This window comes from Aquila chrysaetos, chromosome 2, assembly GCF_900496995.4.
Source record: "Aquila chrysaetos chrysaetos chromosome 2, bAquChr1.4, whole genome shotgun sequence".
NCBI classification, from domain to species: Eukaryota; Metazoa; Chordata; class Aves; order Accipitriformes; family Accipitridae; genus Aquila; species Aquila chrysaetos.
The window spans coordinates 52517702-52536120 of NC_044005.1; the positions used below are offsets into that span (position 1 = coordinate 52517702).

Below are 18419 nucleotides of genomic sequence, written 5' to 3' on the forward strand. Positions count from 1 at the left end.
GCCAAGGATGTAAGAGGGAGACCCCACTGTGCCAAGGGAGCAGGATGCTGCCCAGACACACCACATAGCTCTCACGAGCTCTCTGGCACAGTATCCCACACAACATTAGGGATTTTTTTTGTTTCTCTATTTTACCTCTGCCCTGAGATTACAGACAAACAGTGCACACACCTGCTCATACCACTGCATGCTTCTTTACTACCATCTGCTCTAATATGAACATTCAAATGTTGCCACAGGTCATTTTCAGACATGAAGCATTACTAACGATTCTGCTTAGATCTGCAACTCTGCAGCAGAGTGTTGTCTTACGAATAACAAGTCTTCTGGGTACATGTGCCAATTCTGACCCCTAAAATAATGCACCATGAGAGATGGGAAAGATTGCACAAACAAGTCAATATCAAGACCAATTAAAGGGAAGATATGTATGTAGTGCTTCGAGAACAAAATTGTCTATCAAGCTGGCAGAATAAGAAATTGTAGAACAAATCACAGACAGAGAGGAAGTATTTTCACTGCATTATATCTGAAACTGAACCCTTGGGGGTGGCTATCTGTGCCTCTGGTGAGACCAAAGCAGTTTCCAGAGCACTGTGCAGATGCAAATACATAAAAACACACAGCAACAAGGTTGCAGCATAGGGTCACACACAACACCTTTAAGCATAAGGCAACAGAAACAGGTAAATACAGAAAAAGAGACACATAATTTGCTACTGGGTCATATAAATGCATATCATCAGGCTTCACCAGCCAAAGCACTAATGTAGCATTCATTCCAACAGACATCCGATTTTTAAAAACAGGAAGGTGAAAGCACCTTAGCACCTTATGAGAAATGCTGAACTCTGCAGCATTTCATTAATGCCTTACTGAATGGACTAACCAGCTTGAGTTTTACTGCTTTTATATTCTGCTAGTGTATTTCATTCCATGTAATAGAGTGGTGGTGCAGCCTCCCTGGTCCACTCTGAGATCTCAGGATAAGCCGTGCATGGTTTGGGAAACCCTCCCATTGTGCTGTTATCTCAGTTGCAAGCGCAGCAGCCTGGGGTTGGGGTGGCCAGGCAGCCCCTGGCCACACCTGGGCCATCTGCTGCCTGAATTGTGTATCAGAATGACTCAGCACGAATTGTGGCCAGAATGTAAAATAATGACCAAAGCCAATCATCTCAAGACCTTAGAAACAGCGATCCAAGGTGAGACCTTCGGAGCTCTCCAGGACCGCGGTGGGCTGTGTGACCCAGTGTCTCCCCCTGAGCTGGGACGCCTCTCAGGGTAGGTTTCGTGAGGATTGAAAGATCGTCCGTCGATGATTTCGTGAGGACTTAAAGACCTGATTTGGTGAGGTTCACTGACTGTCTGTTGATGAACGCCGGCACATAAAAGTCAGTAATTCACGAAACTCACAAAAGGGAAACTAATCATAGGTTAACCTGGGGGGGGGGGGGGGGGGGGTAAAATTTGGTTCAGAACTGTTGTATCTGTGCGTGTGCATTTGCAGTTTGGTTCGGAACTATTTTGCCTGTCTGCGTGTGGTTTGGAACTGTTTTCTCTATCTGTGCGTGTGTGTGATTTGATTTAACCTCCTATCTCTCTGCAACCCTGCTGTAAGTTTCAGGCGATCCTTGCCATTTTTGAATCTTTAACTAAGTCACAAATTTGACTGTAACAAATTCCATCAAATCACTCTGTTAAATTGGCTGATGATTAAGTACTGTTAAAATTATACAACCTAATCCTGTGATCTCTCTCAAAAATATTAATAAATCCTAAATTGCTGCTAAACCAAAGCCATGTAACAAAATCTCATTCACGACAAATAATAAAGATAAACGTTTCAGAATAAACACTACAGCATCTCAAGATGAAAGGTAACAAACGCACAGCCAGCAAAGAGAAGAGTAAGCGACAACTTTTTTTAGTCTTTTCTTCAGGCAGAATGACCTAGGTAAAATTGAGATTGGAAGCTTTCGGGAAAGCACTAGCACAAGCCAATAAAACACAGCACAGACTAATTGCATTAAGTTAGATTCAGTAGAATGGACAAAAAATTGTTTATTCTAAAGCTATCAAGATAAATATGCACTTATTTTAATACAATTATATAGTTACATTATAATTACCACGTAAAGTGTAATGTTACTTCTAAAACATTAATAAGCTCTATAAAGAAGTTCTAGTCCATTATACGTAACTGAAGGGTACTAAACTAACCTAGGAGAGCTTCTCCACCTTGGTGAAGTTGAGGCTGATGACTCAACCCTTGCTTAGGTGAATAACCCTTATTTATGCACACAACTCCACTGACCTTTAAAGTATTAAGTCTGTCATGTTTCTTGTAACAAGGGTGCACTCTTAAAATCCCCAAATAATTAAAATGCAAAAATTAAGACACCGAAAATAAATGTGTATGCAGAAGCAGCATCTGGACTTCTTGTTCAGATTAAACACAGACCAGTATCACAATTTCTCTGTCTCCAAATGCAGAGAAAGAGAGAGATTTGATGTGGCTATTGCACCCTGTGCACTCTCAAGGACAGTGAAGATAAGATCTGGAGATAAGATAGGCAAAGGAAACAAACAGCCTTGCTCTTGAGGAACTGGTGCAATGTTTAGGAGGTTATTATCCCCACTACAGAGGTGTAGTAAGCTAAGAGTCCAAGCATTTTCATTCCCTACTAATGCAGTAAGAACAGGATAAGCTTAGAGCTCTTTCAACTCACCAACTGCATCTGCAACAGCCTATCCACATGAACAAAGTTCAAATAAAATAAATGAGAATCAATGTAACAGAAACATTTCTGATTCAGGAACAGAACAACAACAACAAAACTTGATTCAGCTCTGATGGACATCCCAGACGAATTATGCCTACCTTGCTTAGGAAAAGACTTTTACCGACTAACTCGGGCTGTCGTGTTTCACACAAAATAATTGGAAGCAAAAAAGCTACCAGAAATTCCGTATCACCAGTGAGGGTTGTCAAGGAAAAACATCCAGATTTAATCTTCCCTCATTGGCAGCTGAATATCACCAGATGCATTTTCCATAAGGAACAATGTATTTCACTGTGTAACTCAGCTCCAGTTACTAGACAGAAACTGGTTACAAAACACATTGTAAACTATTAACAGGTAGAGTGCTATGCCACACCAAATGTAAAAGTGCAGTGCTGTTTGAAATCAGGCCACTTGGGAAGACTTTCATGTTTAAGTCAACAAGAATATTGCTGCAGAAGTTTTAAAATAATTAACACCTTCATTTTCTTGTATGCCCTTTTTCAACCCACCCCAGTTCTTAAAATTAAGCATCAAGCCTGAGCCTTTCAGACTCTGCAGCCTTTCACACTCACATTGTACAGGTATACGCAGTCTGCAGAGTTTACACGCCAAACCTTGCATCTCCATGGATTGTTGACAGAAAACACGTGTCTCTGCCTACCAAATACTGTAACAAAAGGTACAAGGCAGCAAAAAACCATCAGCTTTTGGATGAACAAAATGAACTCTGTAGCCACTGAAATACAGAAAACCTCATACATGTAAACAACAGAAACACCCAAGAATTTGCAGGGTGCTGGTTCCAGTTAATTGAGATTCCAGTAAATTTTAGCTATTTTTATTTAAAAAGCTAAGCCTTTCAAACATTCCTTGTCAAGAATATTGCTTTCATTTTACAGGTGAGAGACTGAGATCCCTAAGAACCTTGTGGTCATTCTGCAAAGTTACTACAAAACCACAGATCTTATAATTGCAAGGCAAATGGCTTACCCTTTGTGCCCTTCTTTCCTGGGACACCTGCTGAATGAAATCAAGTTTGTGCTTACGCCACATACTAAGGCATTTCCATCACAGTTTATGTTGCATTTCTGAGTCAGATCCTAAATTCATGTACAGCATCATAGTTCCACCTCCACAGAACAAGAGGAGGATGCAGTTCACCGCATCCAGAGAGGGTAAGACAGATGTCACTGTTCTCCTACCTCTCCCTGGAGCACACGGGCATACACACATTCTATGTATGTGCTTTGCAGCATTCAACTAAAACACCAAGTACTTGCAGTGTTCTAAAAAATAAAAATTGATGAACACTCAACACATCAACTAGCATTTAGACAATACCCTTAGCACTACCTTGCTGATTTGGCAGTTGACAGCAAGCATGTTCCTTGTTCATAACAACTGCTAGTTTCATGATCTGTTTAGAAGCATTTCAAAGAAAGCCTGCACATCTGTTTTGACAAGGTCAAAACATATGCATACAAATAACCACATCACTCCCAGAGCCAATGAGTTACGGGTTCTCTACCAGGTTTTTAAGGGACATGACCAAGTCCTCCTTAGATTCCCCTCTCTGAACCAAGCAAAGGGACAGAAGCAGCAAACAGAAAGTCACTCCATCCTCACCACTCCTACGCAGCAGCGTGTTACGAGAGCAAGTCAGGTAGCAAACAAAATCATCTGACCGCCTGGTGCCACCTCCACGCCAGGTGAGCAACCAGAAGAACTGCCCTACGTCCCATACACAGAATGCTGCTAAGGGCCATTGGATCCACAGAGTCACATATCCCAGGCCTGGCCATACATCAGAGTTGCCTCTGTGAATTAGCTTACGCAGGGCTCGAGCAGGATTTGCACTGGCGAAACAGCAGCACTACTGCAGATAGATGCACAGCAAACATCCTTTGGCGATCAAGGGGACCTTGGTCAGCCAAAGTGCCAAGCCAAAGAAACTGGGCTTTCGCTCGCCTCTCAGGCTGTTAAAATACTTCCACGCAGCAAGCAGCTGCCAGTTTGCAGTATTACGGCCCTTTGCCTTCCTCCCTTTCACCTACTTCAGCTGTTTGCTACCACTCCTCCACCCAAAATTACCACACAAATTACCTGCAGCAGAGTCAGCAGAAGCAGCTCTGTATCTGCAGTTCAGTTTGTATCCTGCCATGTCAGCTCACACCCACTTCCAGCGGGCTTTGCTGCACACCGCTGAACTGCAAGCACACCCTTACTTCTGCCACAGAAGGCAGACCTGCAGCAGAAAGCTTGGGCAGATAACCGTCAACGTTAACTCCTTGAGCAGCGACTTCGTTTGGTGGGCCTCAGCAACCGCACGCTTTGAAAGACGAGTGCTGCTGAGACCTATGGCCAGCATTCGTGAGATGAGAAACAGACTATGAAAAATGAATGCGTGTTCTCCGCTTCACAGCAAACTGGCTCTCTCGCTTCCCAGCTCTTTTCTCACCAACCCAATAAAGGCATTTATACCAACAGTAAATAAAGCAGAGGCAGAGCACGAAGAGACAGGTGTTCAAAGAGTCACTTAAACCACAAAGATGCAGCTTGATGCTTGGCACAAATACCTGTACTGTAAATCACAGGTACCATAAATCACCTCCGACTTACAATTAGTTTAGGTCCCAAAATGATTAAGTGTCAAGTTACATTTATATTTGTAAATATTCCCATTGTACTCAATGAGACTTGGTTAACATGTTCTCAATGCTTTACAGAATAAGGCCAGGCAACAAGGAAGTGTTAAAATATGAAAAAACCCATCAATCTAACAGGAAGTATTAGAACTGGTCACTATTTTTTACGTCAAGTACATTTCCAACAATATTCATAATCGTGCTGTGAAAATTACTGGAAACTTTTCTTTAGAAAGTACCCATCATTTTCAAGTTTTTAGAAAAAGACCCTCAAATTAACAGCCCACTGACACTACACTGTGAAAGATTAACATTTAAATACTTCCTCACTTCAAAAAGCAACTCAAGACACAATAGCTACTTGACGGAAAAATTATAATTTTTAAGTTTCAGCTCAACATCCCTTTTTCCAATCAACCCTGACTCATGCAAATTCCAGGCCATGGCTTTTTTTCTGTCACCTACCTCCCAGCTGAGAACCAAAGGAGCTGAGAAGTGGGGGTAGAAAGGAGTCTCGCAGTAATGCAATGCAAATGTTTTCCCATCTGAAACACCATTAACAGAACCAAAATGCCAGGTTTCCATAGCAACCTTAACTGTGTCACATTGCACACACTGTACATTAAGTAACATAGTGAAGTTTAATTGTAACAGAAAATCCTGTACATTTGTAATGTATAAAATTAACACTAGAAACCTTCATTGTTTATTTTTCAATTCCTTAACCTGCAACATTTATTGCGTTACAGTCTGTAGAGAGTGACCTTGTATTACACCACAGCTTCACAGGTGCTCAGATGTTGGCAGCATTAGATGCATTAAAACTACAACAGTTGACAGTAAATCGTACCCTCTACCCACTGCATAGTCTGAAGCCCATTTTAAAAGCAGCAATGTTTCTAATTATTTCCTTCCTCCTTGCAAAATTCCTTTAGGTATTGTGTAACTGAGAATGATTAGTTGTCTTGCTCTTCTGAAACATCCTTAAAACCTTTATTATCCTACCATTTTCATTCCTCCATCTCCAGATTCCTGTACAACACTACACCCCGTTTCTGGCCTCGTATCAAGTCACCTTGCACTATACACAAAGCAAAAACTCCCCTCTCAAACTGAATTCCCCTTGCTATATACCATAGCACAGTTACATTTACCTACCAAATTAGCGAGTCTCTCTGAATAGCTGCTTGCTTCTTTCCAGAAACAGAAAAATAAGTTTTCTCTACTTTTCTGTATTCTAACCATCTGTGCATAGCTAAGTGTCTGCTCAAAATTATTCAGGTAAATAGAAGTTAGCAACCTATTTCTCTGTATGCAGAAAAGACATAACAACAGAATGGTTTGTACAAAACAGCTATATGCTATCCTTTTTTCAGCATATCTAATCTGGACTTTAGTTGTTCAACTCTGGATGTGTTCAGTCAGTGAGATGGTTCAGGGCTTAGTTAAAAAAACCAACAAAAAGTTAAAAATACACTTTAATAAAGTTGATCACTGTTGCATAAAAAACAGAAGTGTAGAAATTTTCTGGTAAAAACCCAGCAGTATATATTTTACTTCCAGATTACTCAAGTGTTTTAAACATTATTATTGAATCTAGGTGCTCTTGTTGAAGAAAACAGGCTGATTTTGAAACTAAAATTAAAATATCTTACACTGACAGTATCGACAAAGTAACTCAACATTTCTGAAGCTAGATATTTCTTTTTGCTGAGGAAAAAAAACCCCAAACAAACCAAACAAAAATCTTCACAAAATTTGACCTAATTTTACAAATAGCTTCAATTCCTCCAGTGCTGCATTTTCATGGAAGCCATCTCAGCCACATCACCAGGTACCACAACATCTCTGAGCTCCCTACTCATGTACCAAGTGCATTCAGAGGGACTACTCACTTACCCAAGTCATGCTTGTAATACCTAAGCACACATTTGCAGAATTGGGGCCCAAAGATGAAGGCTGCTAACTTTCCATTCACCACAAGTTACACCCAACATAGCTGGTAATGGCAAGCGTTTCAGATTGCCCAACACGTTTCAAACAAAACCTTGTCTCCACTTGTTTATAGCTACATCAAAGTATTTGCTCGCCCTTGCTCAAGTTGAAGCCAGCCAAAACAGTTAATGTATTAATAAGTTTGGGGGGTTTTTTTGGTTCATGTTAAAGCCTCTTTTTTTGAGGGGCTCTAGTGCTTCCAGTTTTGGCATTAAAACTCAAAATTTTGCAGAGCGCAACTCAGACCTTTTCACAGTTGCTCTGAAAATCTGTCCAAACTGGGTAGAGACCTACACCTTTAAAAAAAACGAGGAAGAGCAGCTTACACCTACCCCATATGGGTACATTAGTGATTTGTAGTTAAAAAGGACTGACACATTACCTGTGGGAAGTGTATTACCCCAGAGCTAGATTCATGTTCCTACCAATAACTATTACGAGACCTAGGATTAAAATGCACACTTCCAATCTCGAACACATGGCTGGGCTAACCTAATGAAGACGTAATATCTGGCACTAGGTTCCACAGGTCAAAATTGCTTTTCTGAACTATCTGCTTGCTGGACTCCGTGAAGTAGAAAGAAAAAAAAACAGTGAAGAGAAGCAGGAAGAAAGATATGTTTCAAGGCCAGATAAAGTAAATTCGAATTTATAACAGAGTATGCTGTCATCCTAGAGCCTTTCAGTGAGAAAATGATCATCCATAGCTCTTTCATCACAGAATTCACAACAAATAGTATGTGGGATGAAGAAGGAATCAAAACTTAAACAGTTACAAAACACAGTACCAGGTAAAACTTTTATTTTAAATGCAATATAATGCTGACTGCAAAGCAGTTAAGAGTTAAAAACTGTACTCAGTACTGAAGTACAAGACAGGATGTCCTGATTTCAGTGACATCCATGGAAGTTTGATTGTTTACAAAGTTTCTAGATACTGGGAAAAAAAACCAACAGTAAAAAAAACACAGCCAGAAGAGAGGCTTTTAAAGGCCTGTTACCATTTACTGAGGGATGACAATAATTTTGCCCAAGAAATACATTTTGTAACTTGAAGCCCTTACATCCCAAATCCTACACTGGTCCAAGTGACAAAATGAACACATTACAGTTACTAAATACAAAGAAATACACATTTCCTCAGAAGCACCTTAAAATTAGGTTTGGTGCTACAGGTAGCCCCTTGAGCTCCACCAGCTTTCCTTCTGCAAACCTCCTTGGCTTTCCACTGGCATTTGCACAGACTGGCCAGGGCACTCGTCAATCGTGGCTCGCTCGTAGCGTAGCAGGGCCCCATTCTGCGAGGAGCAGCGTGCCCCTGCTACCAGGTCTGGGTCTGCATTTCCTTCCCAGGAGGAAAACAAGGAAGGGAACGCACATTCCTTGCTCTTCTCACAAGCTTAATCCGAAGCACGCTCAGAGTTGAGCAGAAGGGCTAGGAACCGCTCTCCTGGGCGCAGTGCTTTTTCCACAGCTCACCATCTGTGGAGCCCAAGAGAATTCTCCAACACATGCCACTGCCTAAGGTCCGGTTGTTTCCTGGTGTTTATGTTACTTGCTCTTCCCGCCCTGCCTGTAGAAGATTCTGGATTTCTTGTATTTGCTGTACCATTTTCGTCTCAAGATCAGTATCCAGCCCCCTTCCCGTAAAACCTGCCTGTTACTTGCCAGGCTCAGCCTGGGACTGGGAACTACCAGAGCAGGGCTCAGGAAAGGACACAACTAGTTGACAAAACACTGAAACTTACTACTTACACAATAGGGTCAAGTGCACAGTGTCAACAGAGCAGGAGAAAAGAAAACTAATCTCCAGCTGCTTAATCTCTTTTCATGACAACCAATGTGTTACTTGTACTAACAGAACTAATGCATTACAAAGGGAAATCCAATTTTCAAAACAAATAACCCACTTAAAAATTTAACCACTGAGTGATCAGTTAGCAGCAGGGCTCAATTTTAAGGAATCCAGAATTCCTGTATATAAGGAAATGAATGTGCCCCAATGAGCAACCACATTGGCACTAGGCCAACACAGGAGATCTTACTCTCCATCCTGTAAGCATGACTGTAGCAGGATACAAATTTAGATGCCACCACAAGTTCCTGCCTAGCCTCTGTACAGTGATGAGATGATGCCAGCCACCTCCCACCATCTACTCGCCCCTGACAAGGCACACCTAACCAACACAGCTCAGCACCATACACTAAAAAAATCCAAAACAACCCAAACCACGAAACAAAAAACCAAATTACTTGTAAATCAAACGAAATTTCTTCAGCTGATACCTAAGCACAAGGACTGGGTAACCACACTGGCAGAAAGCCACCTGTCATTCTTCTGTGGTTCTGAATTCATCTCCTAACTGCTCTGATGACTACTCAGACTGCATGCTACTTGAGCTCACAGATCTGGGCAGCAAGGAGACTTTCATGTTCATCAGCTGCTGCACAGTTGTTAATTATTTGGGCCATATCTGCACAAGTGACTGGCTTACAGCAGGCAAAGTCAATCTTTCACCACATACCTGGACACGTTTCAGCACACTGTTCTGTAACAAAGTAAGAGTCAAAGTTTTATCTCCTGGGTTCTCCACCCATTGTCACCAGGATGTCACCACTTGCACCACACATCTACAGGGCAACACCGGCATTTCAGAAGCTTTTGGAGCTGGGACAGATGGAACTGCCTGGATTTTATGTCATGAGTTATCATAGTTGCTACCTTTAGCTATTCGTCTTCACCAGCTTCACTGCAAAACGTTTGATCAGCAACCAGGATGGAAAAAAAGGGAGTACAAAATGTCAAACATTGCTTATATATTGTTAAGTGATGAGTTTCTTTTTAATATATATTCTAAATATCATACAAATAATCTTAATGTGTAAAATTACTTTATTATACTCTTCAATGCTTCTTTGAATTATCTGAACCTTTGTGAGAAAGCATGAAGGAAAAAATCAAGCCACTCTCTGGCCTACAAAGCTTTGCTGAGCTTGTTACAGCTACAAAAACCTGCATACAGTATTACACCCAGCTTTATCAGAAGTGCCCAGGTCTCTGGCATCAGTACAGCTACTTAAAAAGCATTATAAAATGCTACTTCTTAAGTTGATGGTAAAATAAAGCCCTTGCCACCAGACTGGGGCATTACTTGACCACGAGACCGTTAACTACAGCAATAGACTAGTGCTACCTACTACATTATTTGTGCACAGTGACTACTGACACAGCATGCAAGCACTGCTCAGCCACTGACAATACCGAGTTGTTCCTTGTAGCATCCCCTCCAAGTAACAACCTGGGCAGATCCCAATTAGCTTCTGCAATCACAGCATCATCCGACCTGGCAGGAAGCCATCCACACCTCTTCCCCTCAGAGGGAAGGAAGGTGGCAGTGAAGGTTCATAAATATTCATACTTCTATCTGCTGCATTAGCTTAGAGTATTTAAAAAGAAAACAAACCAGAAAATAAGACAGATGGCATGTGGGACAGCAAGTAGAAAAAAACAGACAGGAGTAGCAGCAGATAGAGAGAGCACTGTTAGAAAAGGTTAAGTTTACTTGAAAAATGAGTCAGGGAATAAATTACCTTTTCTTAAGATAAGGCTGAGTTCAAGGAAGCAGTAGCTCTCACTATGAACTTCTGTAAAACAAAGCTGTGATTTCCTCTAACTGTTGCACTGGGACAGCTCTTTGCCCGGGGAGTCTTTGATTTTAGGGAAATGTCTCTCAGATATCTACGGAAACACTATGGGAAGATCCCAAAATCAGTCACTAATGGGTGAGACCACTGTAAGAAAATTTCCTTTCTAGAAATTGGTAGCTATTAATAAAAGGCTTTTAAATCCTGCTAAGTGAACACAGAATGAAACATAAACAATCCTAATTTGACACTGTAACCAAAAGGTGAACACAAATCTTGCCTGTATAAACAGGTATAACTTCCCTGCTCAGCTTGGATGTTTTCTGTTCCTCTAAACCAGGTTGATATCATCATTACTTAAATATGACAGGTAGTCATACAACCTGCATTTCAAAAAGGATGTTGAAAAACAAACCTGTAAAGCATACATAGTAGCCATAAGAAAGGCAACAAAAGGAAAAAAGTGGCACCTCAGTGGGATCTACGTGTAGCATACCAGAGGAGGGCTAATGCTTAATTACAAGGCATGAGTACTACAGGGTACAGTATAACTGAGAGCAGGAACAGCTGCATCTAGCTGACAAGGCCATAGGACCACACAACACATGGAATTTGAGGCATGCAACTGAAAGCACAGCTCGCATCTTGAAAACAAGGTAAGTAACAATCAGAAAGACTTACTAAGATTATGAGGAGTACTCTGTCCACTGAGAGCTCAAGTCTAAGCCAGAAGTCTTCCTAAAGGATAAACTGTGGTTCCATGACAAATCATTACGTCTCAAGTAAGTACACGTATGTCACTAGGATGCTATATGGTACTAAGCTGAAATACTAGTACTATTTCTCCAAGCTTGGTCAGAGACTGGGAGCAGCACAGGTGCAAGAGCAAAGCACTGCACCTGGAGTAACTCACCCTTCTTGGCACTTACTACTACCTTCTGCATTGCAACCCATCAGGAAGTACTGACAGACCCCACGAAGCCTGCCTGCACCCTGCCCTTGCAGGCAAGCAGAAGAGAACCTGCAGATAAACAACCACAGCCCCCTGCCCCGCTGCAGCGTGCTGCCCACCCCAAAACTGAACAGACAGTTCATAACAGACACCTTACAGCAACAGCACAGCCACTCACACCTGCCTGATATTTTGATCAAGAACAAAGAAGGACAGCTTTTTGCCTACAATCAGAAGGGTTTGCAAAGAAAAGGGGGAAAAAAAGAATACTGCCATGTATGTGTTTAATGTATCGATCTGAAACATTACATTTGCGGGGGGAATATAATCCCTCTAGCTTGCTGTGAATTTTGTCACTGCCTCACTGTTTCATGAATCTGGCTAGGGAAAAATGACATGGGAATAAGGAAACCAGTCAGATTTTTAAAAAAACATAACAAAATGTGAAAACTTGTTTCTCCTACCCTGCTTTTCTTCCTGGTCAAAGGAGGCCACCTAAGTGAGTGCTCTTAACACTGACTTCACTCCTCAACTGTAGTGTTACGTTTTCTCTTTTTGGGAAAGCAATCTTAACGCCCAGGACAAACTTGCAGCAGTAGCAGCGTGACTCGTGCATTTTCCTCCACAAGGGCGCAGATCCCGAGGCCCAGCTCCCTCACAGCAGGGAGCGAGAAACCACCAACTTTGCGGCAGGCAGCCATCCCCACTGTCAATGACTACACCAGCGATCGGATACCTCACTAAAACAAGAGCTGCGCCCATAAAGCCTTAGACTTTTTTGGCTTATTGATCACGAGGAATAAGAGAGTTGTCAGTCTGCTGCTTCTTGGGTGATGACACTAGATTCACCCTGCCAGTACAGCCGAGGACTACGACTGCCTGCTGCTGCATCAGGCACCTGCTGAGACACAGAGGACACAACCCAGATGCCAGACAGGGAGTTTTACCATTTTTCTCGACATTGGTTATATTCCAGCTTTCCTTCAATGCCTACTGGAAAGCAAAGGGAAATTGAGTCCCTCCATCCCTCATTTCCATCATAATTATCATTTGTGAACATCTCCAGCTACCTGGAGCAGTAATTTCTTGTGTCAGATCATGCTGCAGAGGCTCACGCTAATTTCTCATCTTTGAAACACTTACCCAGATGGGTGACTGCAGGGAGCCACTCTGGCTGCAGCACCCATCTATAGGATTCTCACAGTTTTGTTAATAACCTTTTTGAAGAAATGTTACTCTCCAACCCAAATGACTTCCCAATGAATTCACCTTTATTTGAATAGAGGAACTTATTCCCTAACACTGCAAGCTGTCCACTGAAGTCAGGACCATAAGCTAGCCAAATATTTACTAGAGCCAATCCCCAGCCAAGTGTACTCTTCTCTTTCAAAATCCTGGATACACAAAGCAACAAAGCCATATTCCTATACAACAAGAGGACGACCGTTCCAATCAATTCTAAGTCACTTCAACTCCAAAGGGAATCACTTATCATTTTGGCAGTAGATGTGATGAATCCAAATGGGAGTGTGGCTGCTGGTGCAGTAAGAACAGGACACTGGGCAAAGGCAAGGAGCAAGACTGAGAGACTGTGCCTCACAACTGACTTAGACAGATCAGTATTTCTAGAAGCGTTGTTTTTCCTAACATAACACACAACAAGAAAAAAAGGTACTGAATTTAAGTGAAGCATACAATTTCCTTCCAAGCCCAAGATTTTGATTCGTTATTAAAAAAAAAAAAAAAAAAGAAAAAATTTGAAAAAAAAAAAAAAAAGCCGGGGGCGAAAGCCGTCAGACAACATTTTGTCTACAAGCAGTCCCAACAGCTTCAATACAACTCTTCACAGGACCAACATTACTTGCCTGTTTAGATCCTTAAAATATTTTGTGTACATTTATAGACATCTTCCCAGTAAAAGAATGAAAGAGAAAGCAGCCTAAAATGCACTAGGACTTATATATTTTTAACCATGACTTACATTTAAAGACATATCTTTCTGATAAAGTAATTTTCATTCAGAAAGTATATACGCACGCATACTTTTCTTGGCGTTTTCTACTGCCTTCTCCGTTAATTTTCTGAACTCTGTGTCTGTATACATACACCTCCAAAAGAACAATATTAGCAAAACGTGATTTCCACACTATGTAAACACTTGCTGATTCAATATGCTGGGAGAGTTCATCAATATGCATTGTAAGTATCCAAACACAGGCCCTTAGTCTGGGTCACAGCATTTGAGGCAAACCATAATCGACTAATGGGCACCTACCCACCTTAAAAGTCCATCATTACGCATTAATACAAGAAACGTATGACTGCTTAATAGGAGAACAATAATTGTGGCATGTAAAGTAAACACATGGTAAAAGCCTGTTACTGAGTCTAAGCGTTCATCATCTTATTTCATCACCTAGAGGACAAACAGTTACTGCATCCTTTAGCACTGTAATATTGCACGCACATCACCAACACGCAGGTAAGCCCCTGCAGCCGAAAAACAACTCCGAAGTAGCATACGATGAGGCACTGAAAGTCCGTTGCCCAGATTAGAGAGACAAAAATCAGTTACTAACACACCTCTGGCCCCCGGCAGCGCTTCTTAATCATGACAACCTGAAACTATAAATTAATAGAGAGAGAGAGAGCCTGGAACATTCCAGTAAGTCATCCAAGATCTCGGGAGGGAGGAAATAAATGAGCTTTGGGGCCGTGAAAGCCAACAAAGCAATCCGCTCAGCTCCCTCGGCCGGTTCAAGGCGGCAGCAGAGGCGAAACCCGGGGCTCGCAGGCACCCTGAGCACGGCGGGCAGGTCACCGCCGCCGCCGCCCCCCCGCAACCTCCCGGCCACACACACGCCCCAGCAGAAACGCATCTCCAGCGCGGGGCCGCCCCCCACCTCCCCACACGAACCGAGCAGGCAAACGGCCCCTCCGGCCCCCGCACCCCCCGCCCGGCAACAAGGCCGTAGCCGAGCAGACGCTGCCGCCCGCCCGCCGCCCCCCGCCCTCCCCTCGGCACGGCGTAAACAGCAAAAATAAGGCGGCCTCCCCCGCGGCGCGCACCTGCAGGGCGGGCGGGCGGTGGCATGGCGGCCCCGCGGCACGGTACGCTGCCCAGGCCCCGCTACCGGGCGGCGGCGGCGGGAGGCGGCTGCGGGAGCGCCGGCTGCAGCGCTCCCCGCTCGGCCGGAGCAGCGCCAGCCCCGCCGCTCTCCGCCCCGCCCCGCCGATCCCGCCTCCCGGCCGGCTGCGGGGCCGGGGGTCGGCGGGCTCTCGTCTGGCAGGGGGCAGCGCCCCGGTACCGGGGCCCGGAGCGCGGCAGCGGGCCGGGAGGGAAGGGAAGGGAAGGGAAAGGAGGGGAAGGGTGCGCTTTTCCCGAGCCGCTTCACGGAACCCGGCACCCACCCCCCGCGGCGCGGTGCGGTGCCGGCAAGCCCTGTGCTGGGGAAAGGGGTCTGTCTTGGGGGCCAAAAAAAAAGAACGCCGAGCGCGGAGTGTTTCTTCATAAAGCCCAAGCGCTGGGCTCTGCCTCCGGAGAGGAGTTTTCTCAAGGGCAGTACTGAAACAAAACAGCCCGTTTTGGAAATGGAGGTTAAGCAAAGCCTTGAGATCCCTGGGAAACTGAAAACCTTGCAAACTTGGATCTGCTGTTGCCACGCTGCCAGCACCCAGGCTTCTTCGCCCAACCCCCAAAACCTGCTACAGGTACCAGGAACTCCATTCCCTTACCCGAGATAACTCCAGGTAACCCTTCTAGACGTTTGTGGCTAGCCTAAACAAGATACAGCTTCCTATTCCCTCCTTCGGTCAGTAACCAGCTCTGAAAGGGCAGAAAGCTTAGGGAGAGGCCCACGGTATCGTAACACCATTAAACCCCCAATTCTGCAGTTCAAAAGCCTGAAGATAGGCAGATACCTGCATAAACTAAAACGCAAAGCGTATACATACACATACTAAAAGAATGTGCAAAAATAAAATAGCAAGTGGTGCGCAGGTGTCTCAACATCAGAATCAATTTTCTTAGTAGTTATAATGTTACACATCCAACAAGTTTTAACTAAGAAGGATATCTGTCAACAGCCTATTTTTTAACTTAGCAGCTGCTTAAAGATCCATTTCAAAATCATTTGTGTCAATTTCAGGACCGAATGCAACTCCAATATGGACACGCAGCCACCTCCCACCCCTACCATTGCCCTACCCGTAGCATGTGCCTTCTACCACTCAGTGTCAGCACGGGGACAATAACCATCTCCACTCCTCCATGAAACTTGCTGCTCTACTTCCAGCTAAAATTGAAGTTTGCATCAGTTTTGGTTGGTTTGGTTTTTTCCTCCAAAACAGTTTATTTTACAAGGTACAGATCTTTTTTTAAAACATAGTCTCCTGCTTAAAGGATACATTTTGATAGCATACTGCAGTTACTACATCTTGTATCTATATTATTACGCGGGCAACAGTCAGGCAAACCCAAAGTTACCCTGGTTAAAATCTCCAAGACCTCACTGACACGAGGGTTCTCTAATGCAGCATAGCATGGGGCCCTGCTCTCAGTTACTCCTCCAGTACTGCTTAGGTAACAAAATGGGGAAAAAAGAGGAAGAAAACTGCAGACCTAAATGAGTAGCGCTTACTTGACTTCTTTCGGATTTGCCAAACTGCAGTAGAAGACATGCAGCCCTATCCATCCAAGTGTGGAAAACCCACTTAGCTCTCAGCTGAACTTGCACAACAATGACAGTGACTAACACCTTATTTTAGCTCCAGGAAAAGTTGTCTCTGTCCTAATGTACCAGTTCACTGTCCGTCATCGTTCCAAGCACCTCTACTGCATTGTGTAGAAAGCTCTATGAGGACAATGCATAGATTCCATACAGCAGACAAAGAAACTACACATTTCTACAGTATTTACATTGCCCCAAGCATTTCAAATACATATTCTAGCCTACTGGCATGGGGAAGAAATTACTCAAGCTCCTGTCAGAGCAGCAGAATAAGCAGGCTAGGGCTGGAACAGAAGCATCATACAAGTTCTGGTTACAGCACTGTGGGTTATTGCCTGGAGCTCAACCCACAGACTTCATGTCATTGGAAGAAACTGTGTGAGTGGGACCTAATGTACCATTTTCTTTTACTGAGTTTGGAAGTAAGAGGTAATGCCTGACTATCTGTTAAAACGATTATATACACACACATGACCTTCAAAATAAAACCTCTGAAATAAAATTTAGTTTTGGTCTCTCTATAGCATAGAGGATAGAAGATGGTCTGAATGGTTTGCTCTTTCTCGTGGCAATAGGATCCATGGCAATTGATTTGAATACAAATGATCTAACATAATTTTATTAATTGTCTTTGTGATATCAATGTTTAGAAAATCTCAGAAAATCTTAAATTCATGTCGCTCATTCATTTCAGGATTGGGCACATTTGGTTTATCACTTATTGCACTATTTTGATGGAGATAAAATACAAGTTTGCTTTTTTAATCACTACCAAATTGTGAATTTTTACCCTTGAAAAAGATTTCTCACACAAACTCACATGTATAATAACACATGGAAGACAGAATAGACTTGGGATACTTAAGTACAGTGTTTGAATAGGGGTTGATCTCCCACAATACGCACTTCAGTGAATATTAATAGAGCTGCATACATTACAGAGAAAAAAATTGTCAGAAGTACTGACAAGAAGTTTATGGCCTGCAGTCAGATCAGCTTACGCTAATATAAAAAAATACCGTGTTGCTCATGTGTGGTTCATGTAATTATTTTTTTTTTAACATCTGTAACTGTTAGGTTACAGCTCATTTATTTAAGAAAGACAACCTGCCATCATTACACTGATGAGCTTGAATACCATAACAGTCCAGTTTTGAAAAGGTATAAAATAAAGGTGACACCAATCTTTTCTTTTGCCGTTAGCAGTCATCCTGTTTTTTCCCCAATTACTCTTACAATTATTCACCATGAAGTAGTCACAAAATAGGTTTCATATAGGCAGACTTTTATGCATAATTGAGGCTCTGCTTGATCCTACCATGCACTGGGGGTTGACTTCTGTAACAATACATTGCTATTTTTAGCCTAGTTTCTTCGGTTTATGTAATGATGAATTTTCTGAGTGTCCCCAACTAACCCTGTAACTTTGAATTGATTGTCTGGATATAACTCAATTTGACCGAGTTACTGAAAATACCTACAGTTTTCACAAAAATGACAGAGAAAGAGACCACAGCTTGAAACTTTTATAAGAAGTTCTCCCCTAATAACTGATTCTGTGCACCCGTTTCTACTGTCTAGTAGAGCAAACCAGAAGTTGCTTCCAAAATGCTCTGCAGAAGAAAGACTGTAAAAGAAAAGGAATCTGCTGAGATACATGAGGAGA

At 42.8% G+C, this 18419-nt stretch overlaps 1 protein-coding gene across 5 annotated transcripts in view; it reads right to left on the reverse strand.

Moving 5' to 3' along the window:
- Positions 1-18419, reverse strand: part of NCOA7 (nuclear receptor coactivator 7) — a 98709-nt gene that overhangs the window by 78931 nt on the left and 1359 nt on the right. The window contains exon 1 of one of the 5 annotated variants that reach the window (XM_030038032.2): positions 15093-15215. The exons of the other annotated variants lie outside the window; for them this stretch is intronic. The gene's annotated coding sequence lies outside the window, so the exon portion shown is untranslated. Of the gene's footprint in view, positions 1-15092; positions 15216-18419 lie in introns of those variants that run through there. 5 annotated transcript variants of the gene reach the window in all.